The sequence below is a fragment of the Mustela putorius genome, unplaced genomic scaffold (genome assembly GCF_011764305.1).
Source record: "Mustela putorius furo isolate JIRA1106 unplaced genomic scaffold, ASM1176430v1.1 tig00000127_pilon_pilon_pilon, whole genome shotgun sequence".
Lineage (NCBI taxonomy): Eukaryota > Metazoa > Chordata > Mammalia > Carnivora > Mustelidae > Mustela > Mustela putorius.
This window is the reverse complement of record NW_025421288.1, coordinates 7,349,884-7,364,866: the sequence shown is the minus strand read 5'-3', so window position 1 is coordinate 7,364,866 and position 14,983 is coordinate 7,349,884. Positions and strand designations below refer to the sequence as shown.

General features: G+C 57.9%; 1 long non-coding RNA gene across 1 annotated transcript; it reads right to left on the bottom strand.

Moving 5' to 3' along the window:
* Window positions 1-11,750: 11,750 nt before the first annotated feature.
* On the bottom strand, window positions 11,751-14,781 carry LOC123387233. The gene is made up of 2 exons (XR_006601555.1): window positions 14,517-14,781; window positions 11,751-13,605 (listed from the first exon to the last, which is right to left on the bottom strand). It is a non-coding gene; the product is annotated as an uncharacterized LOC123387233 (long non-coding RNA).
* Window positions 14,782-14,983: the final 202 nt, after the last annotated feature.

The following is a 14,983-nucleotide window of genomic DNA, read 5'->3' as shown; positions in this document are numbered from 1 at the left end:
CAAACCTGCCATTTGGAGGCCCCGAGGACACTGCCCACAGCCTCCTCCCAAGCCTTCCCAGGGTGGAAGGCTTCTTGGGGCTCAATCTTCATTTGCAAATGTTTTCTCTCTCTCACACGCGCACACACACACCCAACCCCCCCCCAAACACACACACACACACACACACACACACACGCTTACAGACAGGTGCGCGCATGCGCACCTTGGCCCTGGGGAGCCCTTCCCCTCTGTCCATCACCACACAGAGCCCTCAGCTACTGGAGTGTCAGAGCCTTTAATCCTGTTGACATTCAGTTAACGAGCTTCTGCCGCTGTTCACAGAACCTCCGGCCCCACCCAGACTGCACAGGCTGGGATCAGAGGTCAGAGTTGGCTGGCCCTTTGGAGCCTGGGGGAAGGGAGTCGGGGGAAAAAGCCTTAGGAATCAAAGCCTCCAGGTGTCCAGGAGGGTGGTGTCCGGGGGAACAGCTCCTCCGGCTGCTGGAGTCTCCTCGGCCTCCCTTGGAACAGAGGCCAGCCCTGGCAGAGCTCGCAGATCTGGGAGCACTGGACAGTTTGTTGGAGGCCGTGGCCCGGTGAGGCCCAGGGGCGGCCGAGGCACCAGCCCAGGGCCACAGGACGCTGAGGCGGACTCCTGAGTCTCGGCTTAGCACCCTCCTTGCCCACCTCTGGGCCTGGCAGCAGAGAATGCAGAGACACTCACCAACTGGTTGCTTTCGTGCCAGAGGGAACTGGGGGCAGACTCAGAGAGCAGAGCGGCCAGGCCTGAGGGGCTCAGCACCCAAGATAGGCTGCTGGGGCTGTGGGTGGCCTGGAGAAGGCAGCAGGGAGGGCTCCGGAAAGGGAGAGGCCTGGGGGAGCAGCCTCTGGAAGTGGCTGCCAGGAAGTGAGTCTCCATGAGTGCCAAGGGGGCTGGTGCGCGCTCTGCGCTCTGGGGGGGGCCGACCTGCCTGGGGCTTAGGACCTATGGAGCCCACCGGAGCCTCGATCCTGGAGGCAGAGCTGGGGCTCTGAGGGTCCTCCTTGGGGCAGGCCCTACCCCCAGGTAGGGCTGTGGGACCAAGCCTACTCCATCACACTCTCCTAGGAAGCCACAGCCCTGGGGGGTAGGGGGTGCCCAGAGCCCTGATGGGGTTAAGGGGGGGTAGTCCCCAGGCCTGGGGAATCTTCAGCAGCCCTTCGCTGGAAGGCAGCGTGGAATGAAGAAGGAGCATGGGCTCCAGGCAGACAACCTGGGTTCAAATCTCTGCCTCTTCAAGGCTGTGGGACCTTAGGAAAGTACCTAACCTCTCTGGGCCTCAGTTTTCTCCTGTATAAATGGGACCCTGCTCCCTGCTTCCAGTGGTTCCTTGTGAGAAATGAGCATAACGTCCCATGTAATGTGCTTGGCACAGTGCCCTTCCTGCTTAGTAAACAGCCACCAACATAACTGCTGTTTTAAAATTTCTAACCACACCAGGGGCGCCTGGGTGGCTCAGTCTTTGGGTGTCTGCCTTCGGCTCAGGTCATGATCTCAGGGTCCTGGGATCCGGCTCCCTGCTTGGTGGGAAGCCCCGCTTCTCCCTCTCCCACTCCCCCTGCTTGTGTTCCCTCTCTCGCTGTGTCTTTCTCTGTCAAATAACAAAAACCTTAAAAAATAAAATAAAATTTCTAACCACACCAATATACCATTATTCAAAGATCAGATTGGCGAATCTCGCCAGGTTTGATAAAACTCCAGGCCGGCAAAGCTACGAGTGAACAGGCAAAGGTTAGACCAGGCTTGGGGGAGTGCGGCAACCCGGAGGGGACCGTGTGAGCCTCCTCTCCACCCCCATCCGGCTGCTCGTGCACACGGGGACACGCCCAACCCAGCCGTTCTACTGTTCCACTCCTGGGACTTTAGCCACAGGTTGCCAGTGGCCTGCGTACAAGGTTATTTATTGCAACATTTAATGTAATTGCCAGAGACTGGAAACCAGGTAAATGTGCTCCAGTCAGAGTTGGTTAAATAACGCGTGGTCCCACCATGCAACGAAGTAATATGCAGTCATAACATAAGCATGAGGAACGGTTTTTCAACTGACATAAAACGATAACCAAGATATATTTTGAAGGGAAGACGGTCGGTACAGAACAGGATGCGTGTGCATTTTCAGAGGCTGACACAGGAGGGGCACCTGGTGGCTCAGGCGGCTGAGCGGTCGGACTCTTCATCTTGACTCAGGTCATGATCTCAGGGCCCTGGGATCGAGCCCCGCATTGGGCTCCCCGATCAGCGGGGAATCTGCTTCTCCCTCTCCCTTGCTCCTCCCCTCTCACTCATGGGTGCGCTCTCTCTCTCTCTCTCAATAAAATCTTTAAAAAATATACAAATGTAGATTATTTTTTAAGTTTATATTTGTAAATTATTTTTAAAATATCCATCTTCTCATGAGCCCCTCCTGGCTGAGACTGAGATTCAAATGAGTGTTTTGCTTTGTGTGGTGCAGGGTAGGGGGAACGGTGACCAGGGACCCTCAGAAGCTGGGCCCAGTGGTCTGGGCAGTGAGGCGGGACCCCCCAGGAGCTGGATGGGATGGCAGGTCTGGGACCTCAAGGCCGCCCCAAACACAGGAGAAGGTTGGGACCGAGGAGTTGCCTCAGTCCCATCAACCTTGGCCCCAGAGCTGGCGTGAAGTCCTCGAGGACAGGTCTGCCCTCATTGCCTTGGCCGCTGTTTGGCTGACTGGCATGGAGCTGGTGCACGGAGGGGGCAGTGGGTGGGTGCGGATAGGGGCAGGAGTCACCTGGGGTTGAGTTTACCACTGCCCCCCTTGGGAGGAAGGACTGAACATTTCTATCCTCCCCACAGGCGCTGTCAAGTGCCCACCGCTCCTGTGAGAATTCGGACTCTATCAGCACCGAAGTATTCAGCATCCCACGAGGGAAGGTCTTCCCACTCACTAAGCACCTGCTGTGCACCTGTGCCAGGTGCTTTCTTCCACGATGGCACAAACTGGGCGCAACCAGGACCGCTGTCTCACCCGCCCCAACTCCCTGGGGTCAGGGGGTGCCATCCTGGCCCTGGCCTCTTGGCAAGTACCCGGGTCTGGCTGTCTCCAGCCTCCCTGGCTGGACCCCCTGCCCACTCCCAGGCTTTAATGAGCCCTGAACCCAGAGCGCCTGTGCCCCCGGGCGTGGCGGCATCACGGACAGCCATGCAGGGCGGGCAGCGGGAAGTCTGCTGCCAGGAGACCGTCTCCCTGGATTCTGACTCTTTGAGGAGGCAGCACTGTGGAGAAAGGAGGGTGCCGCCCACCCCTTCCCGGAGATGGTTGACGCTGGGCTCCCAGAGATGGGAGCTGGCGTTCTGCCAAGACTGGCCACTGGGGGCTGCCTGGTGTCCAGCAAGTTTTTCCTGGCTCTGTTATCAGTGATGGGACCAAAGCAGAGAGACACTGAGGGTGGGTGTCTTCCTAGGGACAAGGGCGCCCGGGGATGGCTTCCCCGGCATTGCCCATACGAGGGGCCTCTTCGCTGGACTTCAGAAATAGAGCAAGGACTTCCTGACTTGTTGTGACAGGTGGTGATCAACCTTCCCACACATGACGGCGAACCATGAGAAGCTAGGAGGGATTTTCCTGCCTAAATAGAGGCTCAGAGAGATAGTGACTCGTCCTGAGGTCACATACCTGCCTTCAGAGCCCCCCACCTCTCTTTTCTGTGACGCCCGCACCACCTCCTCCCACTGTGCTGCTATAGGTGCCAGCACATCCTGGTTAGCTCGGGCACACAGGCTGGATGGCACCAGGACCTGTAGAACCCATGGGAAGGAGCCCTGCGGGAGGAGAGCACAGCCCATGCAAAAGCACAGAGGTAGGACCGTTCTGAAAGTGGCCAGCCAGCATGAGACATGAGCCGAGTCTGCACAGCATGGAGGACAAGCCGAGCATGAGGAATGGAGGGTGGCTGGAGGCTGGCCAGGAAGGATGGGGTTCAAATGCCAAGACAGAAGCCTATGTGGTGAGCTCAGCAGCGCCTCCAGAACTTTCTCCCTGGGGGACAGGCGTGATGAGAAGTGTCTTTCCAGAGCTGATTTCCCCAGGAGAAGAGCCGGGTGACAGGCAGAGAGGCTCTGGGCCAGTGACAAGCAGAATGTGGTGGTTGAAAGAGAAGGTTCTGGAGTAAGGAAGCAGGATGGAAGCCCAGCTGTACTGCTCACAAGCTGTGTGAGCTTGAGACAGTTGCTTAATCCCCCTGGGCCTAAATCATCTCATCTAAAAATGGAGCTGACGCTAATACACCTCAGAGGGCTGCCGTGAAAACAAAGGGAACTAAAACATGTCCTGCACTGACAGCAATGACTCTTCAAACATCGTAAGCCCTCAACCTCGGCACTGTCACCCTGGTACTCTGTCCTAAGCTATCAGACATGTTGGCTCTGTGTTCCTACTGCAGAAGGAAGCTGATGGGAAGACCTGAAACCCAGTGGGAAAGGGGGAACCACCCTTGCTGAGGACCAAGGTGTCCCCGGCCCAGAACTAGGTAGCCTTCCGCCCGTCCAGACCCCTGGTAGGTGACCAGACAGGGAAGGACAGGCCCTGGTGGCTGGGTCCCTGCCACAACCTGTCCTGGCCCTGGTCCCAGTTTTTAAATCAGTTTCCCTGGACAGAGATGACCGGACCCCCTTATCAAGGCTCAGAGCCAGGCTCAAGGGTACGTACCCCCCACCCAAGGCGCGCCACCCGCCAAGCCCAGGAGAAGAGGGGAGTGGGAGGTGGGCATGCCAGGGAGGCTCTAATGAGGCCTGTGAAGGCCAGGGAAGCTGCCGGGAGGTGAGGTCGCCGGGAGGGCAGGAGCAAGGCGGGACCGGCATGACAGCAGGGACGGAGACACACGGGCAGCCCTCGCTGGCGGTTGCTCGGATGAACAAGCCCGTACTCAGTCATTCGGCCTAATGACTCTAATCCGCTCATTAGCACTGCTGGGCTGGAGGGTGACTCAGGCCTGAGCGGCCCAGGGTCCCTGCCTTTCTTACCCCCCAAGCCCGCAGACGCCCCCCCCCCCACCCAAGCTCACATCTGTGCAACAGCTGGGCTCCAGGTCAGAGACTTCTCAGCAGGCCCAGCACCATCTGCTGCCCCTGGGGGAGTCAGGCACCACAGAGGGTGTGTTGGGGGGGGGGGGACGTGGCTGGGCCCCCTGGAAGGACAGAGTGGAGCGAAGATACACCCGGCCTGGTATTAGGGATACTCAGAGCCTTACTGCTCTCCACAAAGGGGGAAGGGGTCCAGGCTGGGGGCTCAGGAGGCCTGGGGTCTCTCCCTGGCCCTGATGGATGCTGAATGACTTGTTTCCCCAACACTGGAGCCTCAGTGTTTCCATCTGCGTGATGGAATGGTTCTCCAGCTCCATCCCCGCTTCTCCAGACCTCGAGCATGAAGGTTTTGGTCTCCTGAGGCTTGTGTGTATATTGGAGTGGGAATAAGGGACCCATCAGAGGACCCTTAGACTGCGGACTTCTTTGGGGCGTGAATGGGGTACAGGGGAAAGGGACGAGAGACCAAGGCTCCACCTGCCAACACCATTTGCCTCCACCCCCCCCCCCAGGCTCCCTGCCAGGTTTGGGGTCTTCCATCTCCTCTCTCCTACTCTTGCCTGGATCATGGGCCTTTTTTTCGAGGGCTGCCCCTTCCTAGAACTGGGGGGAGCTGTCAGAATCCTCGGATTAATAACAGCAGCCTAGTCTTATGCAGCCCCCCACCCCCATACCCCCGAAGGCTTCATGCTAACTGGCCTCACAGGCGGGGCGGCTCTCCTTGTCCCCAGTCCACAGATGAGGGACCTGAGCCATGAAAGCTTGCATAAGACCACATGGCTAACAAGTGTGAACCACAGTTAGTGTGACTCTGCAGCTCTCCTGCAGAGCCATGGAGCCCTCTGTGGCCCTGGCGTAGGGTCTGGAACCTTCTACAGAGGGAACTCACTGAGGCTGGAAAAGCTGGCTGCCTCCCCTGCCTTCATACCCACCTGGTGTGGAGTGGGCCCTGAGTAAGTGTTTGGCACATGAAGGAATCACCAGGCCAACTGCTCAGAGCAGAACTGCTCGGACCTCAAAGACAGGGGTCCTCCAGGAAAATGGTAACCTGCTTCCCTTTCTGCCTGTCATCTTCGGAGTAAGACTGAAGCCGTGAGAGGGAAGAGATTGACCCAGGGTCACTCACCAAGTTGGTGGCAGAGTCGAGACTAAACCCATGTGGCGGGACTTCCCCAGGGGACCAAGGAGCTGGCCCCAGTGTCCTTTTCCTCTCCCAGAGGGGGCAGCCACTCCCCACCCCTTTCCCTAGACGGAGCCAGAGGCTGGGGAGGAGGCCTGAGCACCTCCGTTAATGGGTCTATGACGTTCCAAGAGCTCTGTCAGCCACTGCCCTGCCTGGCACTCTAGGGGACATGCTCCAGGAAAAGCATCACGCGGGTGCCTCTCAGGGCTGCCTCCTTCCCCAGGGCCGGCACACCCCACTCCCTCATTCCATCAGCAAACACTGGGTCTGGAGAGACGGTCTCATTGGCTGGCAGTGTCCTACTCCGGGTTCCCCTCCTTGCCTAAACAGACAGCCGTGTTTGTCCTGCCTGCCTAGCCACCGGCACCTCACTGTGGCCCAGAGCCCTGCCCTGTCTTGTAACTCACCCACTCCTGCTCCCACAGAATCACTGTCAGACCTGGGCAGGATCGTGGAAAATGTTGAGGAGAAGCCCTAACCACGGACCCGAGCAACACCACCTCTGCTTTCTCAATGAAACCATCGGAGAGGGCTGGGCACGACCCACGGTCCAGGAGCAAGAGGGCAGGGCCGGCGCGCGACCTTTCCTGCTGTCTGAGCCCGGCCTCTGCGTCTTCACGTGTGCTGTTCCTTTCACCAGGAAAGGCGTTCCTCCAGAAAAGTGCCAGCGCACTGAGAGCACGACAACCTCGTCTGCACCCCCACAGAACCCCGTGGCTGCCTCCATTAGAACCCCCAATCCCCACTACCCTCTGTATCATCCTGTAAGCTCCTAAAGGCCAAGACAGAGACCGGTGCATGTCAGGTCCCCCAGCTCCCAGCCCAGCGTGCCCGGAAGGAGGCCTGGGGAGTGGGAGGTGGGCAACCAAAGAATCAGCGGGCGTGAGCCAGAACAGATCTTCTCAACCCTGGTCCCTGGCCCCTCAACTGTCCAGGCCTGCTCCCCTGGGCCAGGACTATTCTGGAAGGCCTCTGGCTCCTCTGCCCTTGTTCCAGGATCCCAGCAGGCCTTTAAGACCCTGGTCTCCCTTGCTTCCCCATGCCTGGGCCCAGCCTGGGCAGAGCCTTCTCTGGGCTGTTGTGCGTGAGTCACGGGCAGACTGTAAACAACCCCACCAAGCACTGGCTGTACCACCCAGGCCCTGGCACGCAGCCTAGCCGCGCTGGGGGGGGGATCTAAAAGAAGACATGGCTAGCTCCCACGCACCCACTATGGAAAGGAGAAGGTGGAATAGAAACAGGGGTGGCTTCCAGATTTGCATATCAACACGTGCCTATCAGTCTGCAGTGCAGCCCCAAGGAGGGGACGAAACAGACCGGGGAGGAGGGGGGGGCCACGATTAATCAGGAGGGGACCCGCCGTGGGGAAGTCAGGTGCCTGCCGGGAGTTTCACAGTCCCCGACGTTGACTGAGCACCTACTAAGCCGCAGGCACTCCTGCAGCGGCTGGGATATCTCAGTGAACAAAACAAAGACTCCGGGCTGCGGAAAACGGGGAAAGAAGAGTAAGGGAAGCCGCGTGGCACATGCCCCATTCATCATTTGCAAGATAGTGTAGAAGCATGGAATCTTGCAGAATCCAGCCCCTTGACAGATGGGAAAACTGAGGTCCAGGAGAGCTGAGGATGTGCCTGAGATCGAACAGGTGGAGGCAGGCTCCGAGGCCAGATGGGGGCTCAGAGGTGAGGTTGGCCCCAGTGTGGTCCCTGGGCAGCCTCATTTTCCAGGGCCTGTGAGGGGTGGTGCTGGGTAAGGGCAGGACACCTCTCCTCTGTCCCTGGGGGCGGGGTACCAGGGCACTCAGCAGCAGCAGAGGCTCATGGGAAAACCAGGCTCCGAAGTCAGTCCGTGGTGGGTGCCCAGGGACAACCACCTGTCACCTCATCTGCAAATGGACACTCGGACTCCATGCTTCTGGATGGCCTCTCCAGGCCCAAAAAAGATGTCTTACTTCCCTGGGTGCAGCCAGCTGGGGCCCCTGGATGGGATGGCGGCTGAAAACTCTCACGCCTATACCACAGAGCCCGGCGCAGAGCTCTAGGAATGCAGAATGACTCCGTTTCCCTCCGCTTCAAAAGCTTTGGGCACTGCAGGGTCAGACCGCAAGCGCTGACATTTCAGACGCTCACGCTCTGCTAAGTGAACATTAGACACAGATTATTTAGCCTCTGAAATCTGTGGCTGCCTCCTACATGCTGTTTGATAAGCTTTTATCGTTCCCTCCCTCTGATGTCGTGTCCCTGGGGCCTGGGGCACCTTGTTTGCCCAGAGCCAGGAGCCTGACAGGTGGGGGGTGTGGGGCAGCAGATGGCCCAGAGCCCGGGCAAGGAGCTGCTGTCTTGCTGTGTTACCTTGACCATGACACCTGCCCTTTCTGGTCTCACCTGGAAACAGGTCTCCGGAACACTGTGACCTGGCTTCCCTGTCCAGTAACCCCCTCATGGGTCCCCTCTCTTGAGTGTAGTCCCAGGCTTGGGACAAAGTAACATATTTTGGGGTCACTAAGCCAGCACCCCCAAGCTCTCACTGTTGAGCCAATCTTTCTATCATCTAGGCCCCTTGCACCTTTTCCCAGAGCTTCCTAGGATCCTTTGTCCAATGCTACCCTTCTCTGAGTTCCCGGCATGCCCTATCCAGGTTCACTCTGGATGATGTCCCAGACCACTGTGCTTGTGGCTACTCCACAGGGCTAAGGTTGTTTGTTTTTTGTTTTCCACCACTGGACCCCTTCACAGGCCTGGGACATAGCTGATCTCTATAGATGCTCATTCAGTCATTCAACAAACAGCTCTTGGAGTAAAATGTGAACCCTACTCCATACTGGGTAGTGGGATCCTGATGTTAGAGACTAATAAGGCACAGCCTTGCCCTCAAAGAACTGCCAGGCTAAGGGGGAAGAAACACAACTACATGACAGGGGATTAGTGTCCTGGGCAGGGAAGCCTAGGGAGCAGGGGAGCACACATCAGGGCTCCTTGACCCTGGGGAAACCAGGGAGAGCTTCCTGGAGGAGGCAACATCTAATTTGACTTAGAGGGTCCGAAGGAGTTAATCAGGTGGAGGAAAGAGTTCTAGGAAGATGGAACAGCCCAGGCAGAGGTCTGAAGTGGAGAGGAATCATGGGGAATTCTGGGAACTCTCAACAGCTAGGCTAGAGTAGGCTTGTCTCTATTGCCCAGCTCCTTGCCCTCTCTCTAGCAAAGAGAGGGAAGATGGTTCCCTCCCACTGGGTGAGCTTTCCAGTCCCCTGTCCCTGCCTGAAGAAGACAGAGGATGCCCAGGAGGCTGGCCATTTGACCCCAGGCCCCCTGAGCGGTCAGTCATCTCTCTTCTGGCTCCTCAGTGAAATGGGTGGGACAGGGCACTGAAGGAGAGAACCCGAACCTGCAGGGTCTGCAGGGGCAGACGGGAGGTCCCCTGGCTGCTAGTGCCCGCCAGTCTGAGTCCAGGCCATAGAGCCCCGTCTCTCATCTCTGGAGTCTCTCCTCCTGGGCCCCCCTCCCTCCCAGCCACTTTGGATGGGGATAAAAAAAGAAAAGAAATGGTCCTCCCACCACCTGGCAGGCGTCCCCGTGATGAGAACTGCCTTTCTGCGGAGCCTGGTCTCTGTGGGGCCCTTGCTACCGCCCCGCCCTACCTGTCGTGAGCCTCAGGCTGCCCGCCTCCTGTCTTCTCCACCCTGTGGCTGGCTGGAGGAGGAGGAGGAGGAGGCATCCCTGACTCAGAGCCTGGGTGTGGGCGAGGACAGAGGGGTGATAGGGAAGCCCAACGACCAGTGTGAAGCAGGTCATCCTTCCCTTCCTGGTTTATGGGGAGAGCATGGGGCAGGAGTAGAGTTCACGGCCAGCAGACAGGCTGGGACCTGCTTCATTCCCAGGAAGGTCTGGGCCCCCACGAAGGGCTCAACAGGCTTTTAGAATCAGATTGGCAAAGTCAGGGGCATATCAGAAATGGTTTCATCCAGTAAATGTGGAAGTGAGGCTTAGAGAGGGGCTGGGCTTCCCAAAGGTAATGTATCAAGTTAGAGGAGACTGTAAGAGCCGGGACCAGCACTGTGGATGGAAAACAGGGTCCCCTTGAGGACCGTGACCAAGACAGACCAGGCCAGGCTGCTGCGAGGTCAGGGTCCAAGCAGCCCATGGCTTCTAGTCCTTCCCCATGCTGCAAAGGTTGGTTCGTGGCTAAGCTGGGTCTCTGTCCTCCCACCAGGGTACAGTGCTGGGGAGAAAAGGAATTCCTGCCTGCATCTTCTGGCCAGACACACTGCTAGGTCTTTTGACATTTCAGAATTGCAGAAATACTGGAAGGAACTTTCTGGATTACCTGTGGATGAGGGACTGAGGCTCAGGGAGGGGAAGACCGTCCCAAAGCCCAGAATCCAGGGAGTGGCCAAGACATGTCTTCTGACTCCCAGTTTGGGCTCTTCCCGTTTTAACAGTAGGTAAGAGATCAGGCTGCGGATGGAGTTGGACAGACCTGGGCTCCAATCCTGGCCCGGCCTCTCACTGGCCATAGGACCTCACTTCACTCCCCATCTCCCTGAGCCTCCGTTTTTTCCACCTGTAAGTCCTTCTTCTTCTTCTTTTTTCTTTTTTTTTAAGATTTTATTTATTTATTTGACAGAGAGAGACACAATGAGAGAGGGAACACAAGCAGGGGGAGTGAGAGAGGGAGAAGCAGGCCTCCGGCGGAGCAGGGAGCAGGGCTCCATCCCAGGACTCCGGTATCATGACCTGAGCTGAAGGCAGACGCTTAACGACTGACCACCCAGACACCCCTCCACATGTAAGTTCTGAGCCTATGGGGTGATATAAGGGTTGAATGCAGTCATCGGAGCCCATGAGAGTAGATTTGGCCTCACGGACCCCTGTGTTGCAACCCCCAGAACACTGCCTGACAGATAGCAAGCCCTCCATAAAGGGGAACGGTTGTCATCGCTCTGTGCCATGCTCCTTCTGGCTCGGCATCACTGGTAGGAGAAGAAAGGGGTGATTTCTTTCATCCTAGAGTCCCCTGAGGGGCAGCTGGGGAGTCTGACTGTTGCAGAGGGAGGCAGCTAGTACCCCCAGGAAGAACAGTGTGCATCTTTAGGCACAGCCCAAGCCCTTTCTGTTTGATTTCTCCAGACAGCACAGGGAGGGCATTGCTAAGTAATGCCCAAAGTCCCCCAGCTCCCGGGAGACCTCCTGAACCCTGTGACATGGTCCTACCTGGGAGCACCGACCTTTCCCCTCTGGGGTACACAGAGGGAGGGGCCAAGGGGCGGGGCCTGACGGGAGGCAGGGCAAGGGCCACAGCCAGTTTCCTGGAGGGTCCCAGAGCCCGGCTCTACAAGAGGCCCCAGCTAGGCGTGGCAGAGCAAGTGCCCACGCCAGCGCTGTGAACCCCTCCTAGGGATGCCAGCTCCCATTTCATGGTCTTTCCACAGGGTATGGCCAGCCCGTTGCAGGAATGCAAGGCCACATTGGCCCCCAAGGAACCTCCTGCCTCCTCCATATACATATATACACACACTATATGTCCCCAGCGGAGGCCCTGACATCACAGCCTTGAGGAAGGGACTAGCCAGCAGACAATTATCTAGGGGGTCCCAAAGGCCCAGATCTGAAAGTTTGCAAGTGCAGAAAGCTCTGGGATCTGGAGAGAGAAAGCAACATCCTGTCGTGACTCCTTGGAGGAAATGGCCTCCAGGGGCCAGGGAGGAAAACAGGAAGGGCCAGGCTGAGGAGGAAGTCCCGAGGGCGGGGCTGGGGAAAGCGGGGCCAAGTCCAGCTCTCTCTCCCTCCCTGCACTGATGGGCCATGGTGAGAGAAGGCCCGTGTGAGGTCCTGGCCTCGGGCTCATTAGGAACTGTCCTGGGCTGCACCGATGCGTCTGTCCCCAGCGGGAGGCTGCCCACCCGAGGGCTATGCAGGGTCCCCGGCTGCGTGGTGGAAGCCGAGCACAGGACCTGAGGGGACAGAGTCTTCCATCAGCCGGGACACAGATCTGACACTAGCCCTCCTCAGCCCACTCCTCTCCTTCCGTCCATGCCTTCTTGCTTCATCTACTGAGCCCTCATCTGAGCACAGGGCATACTCCTACCTTTGTCCCTACTGCACAGATGAGGAAACTGAGGCACAGGGACATGAAAATCCATGCCCAAGTTTCCCCAGCAAGTGAGTCACAGCGAATTCAAACACTGGCTGTCCGACTGGTAACAGAAATGCTGAAGGAAAGCAGAGGTCCTCTCTTGGGGCAACCAGAGCAGGGAACACCTGGAGATCGGCTGAGTGGGGGGAGCCGGGGAGCCCACGGAGCCCAGGGAGCTGGAGACGTAGGTGGCCGACCCAGCCGTGGGCCCAGGGAAGGCAGGCACGCTGCTGCAGACCCCTCCGCACCCGCCGTCCGGTCCGTGGGTGACTACTTCTCACGATCTCACCGCCCCCTCCCCATCCTGCCCCCACCCTCGCTCTCAGCTGTTGACCTTGTTTCCCACACTCTCGAACACAATCCAGCCTCTCAGAAGTGCTTCTGGATCTCCGGGCACATCCGCCCCCACCAGCATCTGCACCCACACGCTCTGCCTCCCTTGTCCTATGAGGCACGAGTGCCCACGCGCCCACCTGCACCGGGGGCCCCACACGGGCCCCGCGGAGCCCAGCCCTCCGCTCAAGGACACCGCTCCAGCAGGTCTCCCCACGCCTTCTCAGCCTCCGCAGCATCCGTCTTACCCTCCACCCGAGCACCCCCATGAGCCAACCAGCTCCCCACTCTTCTTCTTCCCAGTTCACTCAAACCTGTCGTGATCCCACCTCCCCTGCGGCTCCCCCCCATTCCCTGCTCCCCTCTGCAGGGACACTCCCCTCCTCCTGTTCCTCTGAAACCACTCCAATCTGGCTTTCAAGCCCTCCTCCCACTCCATCGCAGGTGCCCATCCACACCTCCAGTGGCCTCCTGCGGGGCTCAGTCTGCCACCGGGCGCCCTCCCCACCACTGCACTGGATGCATTTTGGCACCCCCACCCCCACCCCAAACGACTCTTCCTGGTTGCCTTCCGGGCTTCTTGTGCTCAGTTGCTTCCCTGTGACCTCTCTGTGCGTTCCTTCTGGGTCTCTGCTGGTTCCTTCTCTTCTCCCAGCCCCCAGCCTGGTCCTGGTCTCTGTCTGTATTCAGTCCCCTGGTCATCTCTGGTCTTGCTGCTTGAAGCACCAGCTGTATGCCGATCGTGGCCAAACTCATACCTCCAGCCTGGACTTCACATGCCCCGCTGGGGCTTCGACGCCTCCTCGCTGGAACAGACAGCTCGAATCCAATGACCCGCATGAACCGGAGCTCCTTGCTTGCTGGAACTGTCCATTCTCCGCGGGCAGCCATCTCCCTGGGGGAGGGAGGGGTGAAAACTGACTCTCAGGGAGCAAAAACTCTTAGATACTGCAATGGTTTGTGACTCTCCAAAGGACCAGAGTCCATAACCATATAGGCACTACAATATTATAATATTAAAGCTTAAATTCTGGTATTAAAATTGCAGAGGCGACAACGGGAGAAAAAAGTCTACAGAGGCTCTTTCTAGGTGGGGAATAATGAAGACAGAAAAGTGCTGCTCAGATACCAGCGGCCCATTCCCGTCGATGGCAATCCTAACCTTCCACTGCTCCTATCGAAAACTCCAGTCTCCTTCCTCATTCTCATGACCCACAACTGATCCATCAAGAAATCCTATTGGTTCTGCCTTCAAAATAGATCCAGAATCCACTACTCCCCACCACCCCCATGGTCTGAGCCGCCATGGCTTCTCGTGTGGGTCATTGCCACAGCCTCCTAACTGGTTTTCCCACCCTGGGTCCCTCAACACACAGCCAGCATGCTCCTTTGATCGTGTAAGTCAGCTCGTGTCCCTCCACCTCAGAAGACCCTCTAGAAGCTTCCCATCTCCCACAGTTTCCTACAGTGACTCGCCCTCCCCACTCCCTCTTTCTCTCTGGACCTCCTCCCCCATTCCTTTCTGCCTCACTCACTCTACTCCAGCCCCACAAGCCTCCTGGCTCTTCTTCAAACTCTCCAAGCACAACTGTACCCCAGGACCTTTGCACTGGTGAATCCCTAGTCTTGGTATACTGCTACCCAGATAGACACAGGGCTAAACCCCTCAAGTCTGCCCAGATGCCCCATCTGTAATCCATCTCCAGCATTCCAAATAACCCTTGCTTCTCCCGACCCTTTGTTTTCCTACCACATTCATCATCTACCACACTCATCATCTCCTAACATACTAGGACATTTACTTACCTTTGCCTCTCTCCCCCTGCTAGATGCCAGCTCCCTGTTGGGATCTTTATTTTGGTCACTGCTGGAGACCCAGCAGGGGGACAGGGCCTGGCACACAGTCCATGTGTCTGATACCCCAAGCCACCGGCCCAGTGAGGTTCCTGACTTTTCCCACACCAGGTTTCATCACCTCTCCCATGTTTGCACTCGCCCTGCCCTCTCTCTGAAAGGTACCCTCCAAACCATCCTCTCCCCAGCTCTTTCTAGCCCCAGAACCCTCTCCAAGATCACTTCGCCTCTCTGGGTAGGGCAGGAAGGCCCTGCCTGCCAGACAGGAAGGGAGATTTTCTTCAAGAGTAGTGGGGACACATGGAAGGGCCTTAAGTTGAAGAGCAACGTGGTCGCACGTGTGCCTAGATGTGCACAGGACAGTGGATGGGAGGGGAGGCCGCTGGAGGGGGAGGAGGGGGCCCAGGGCCTGGGGGAGG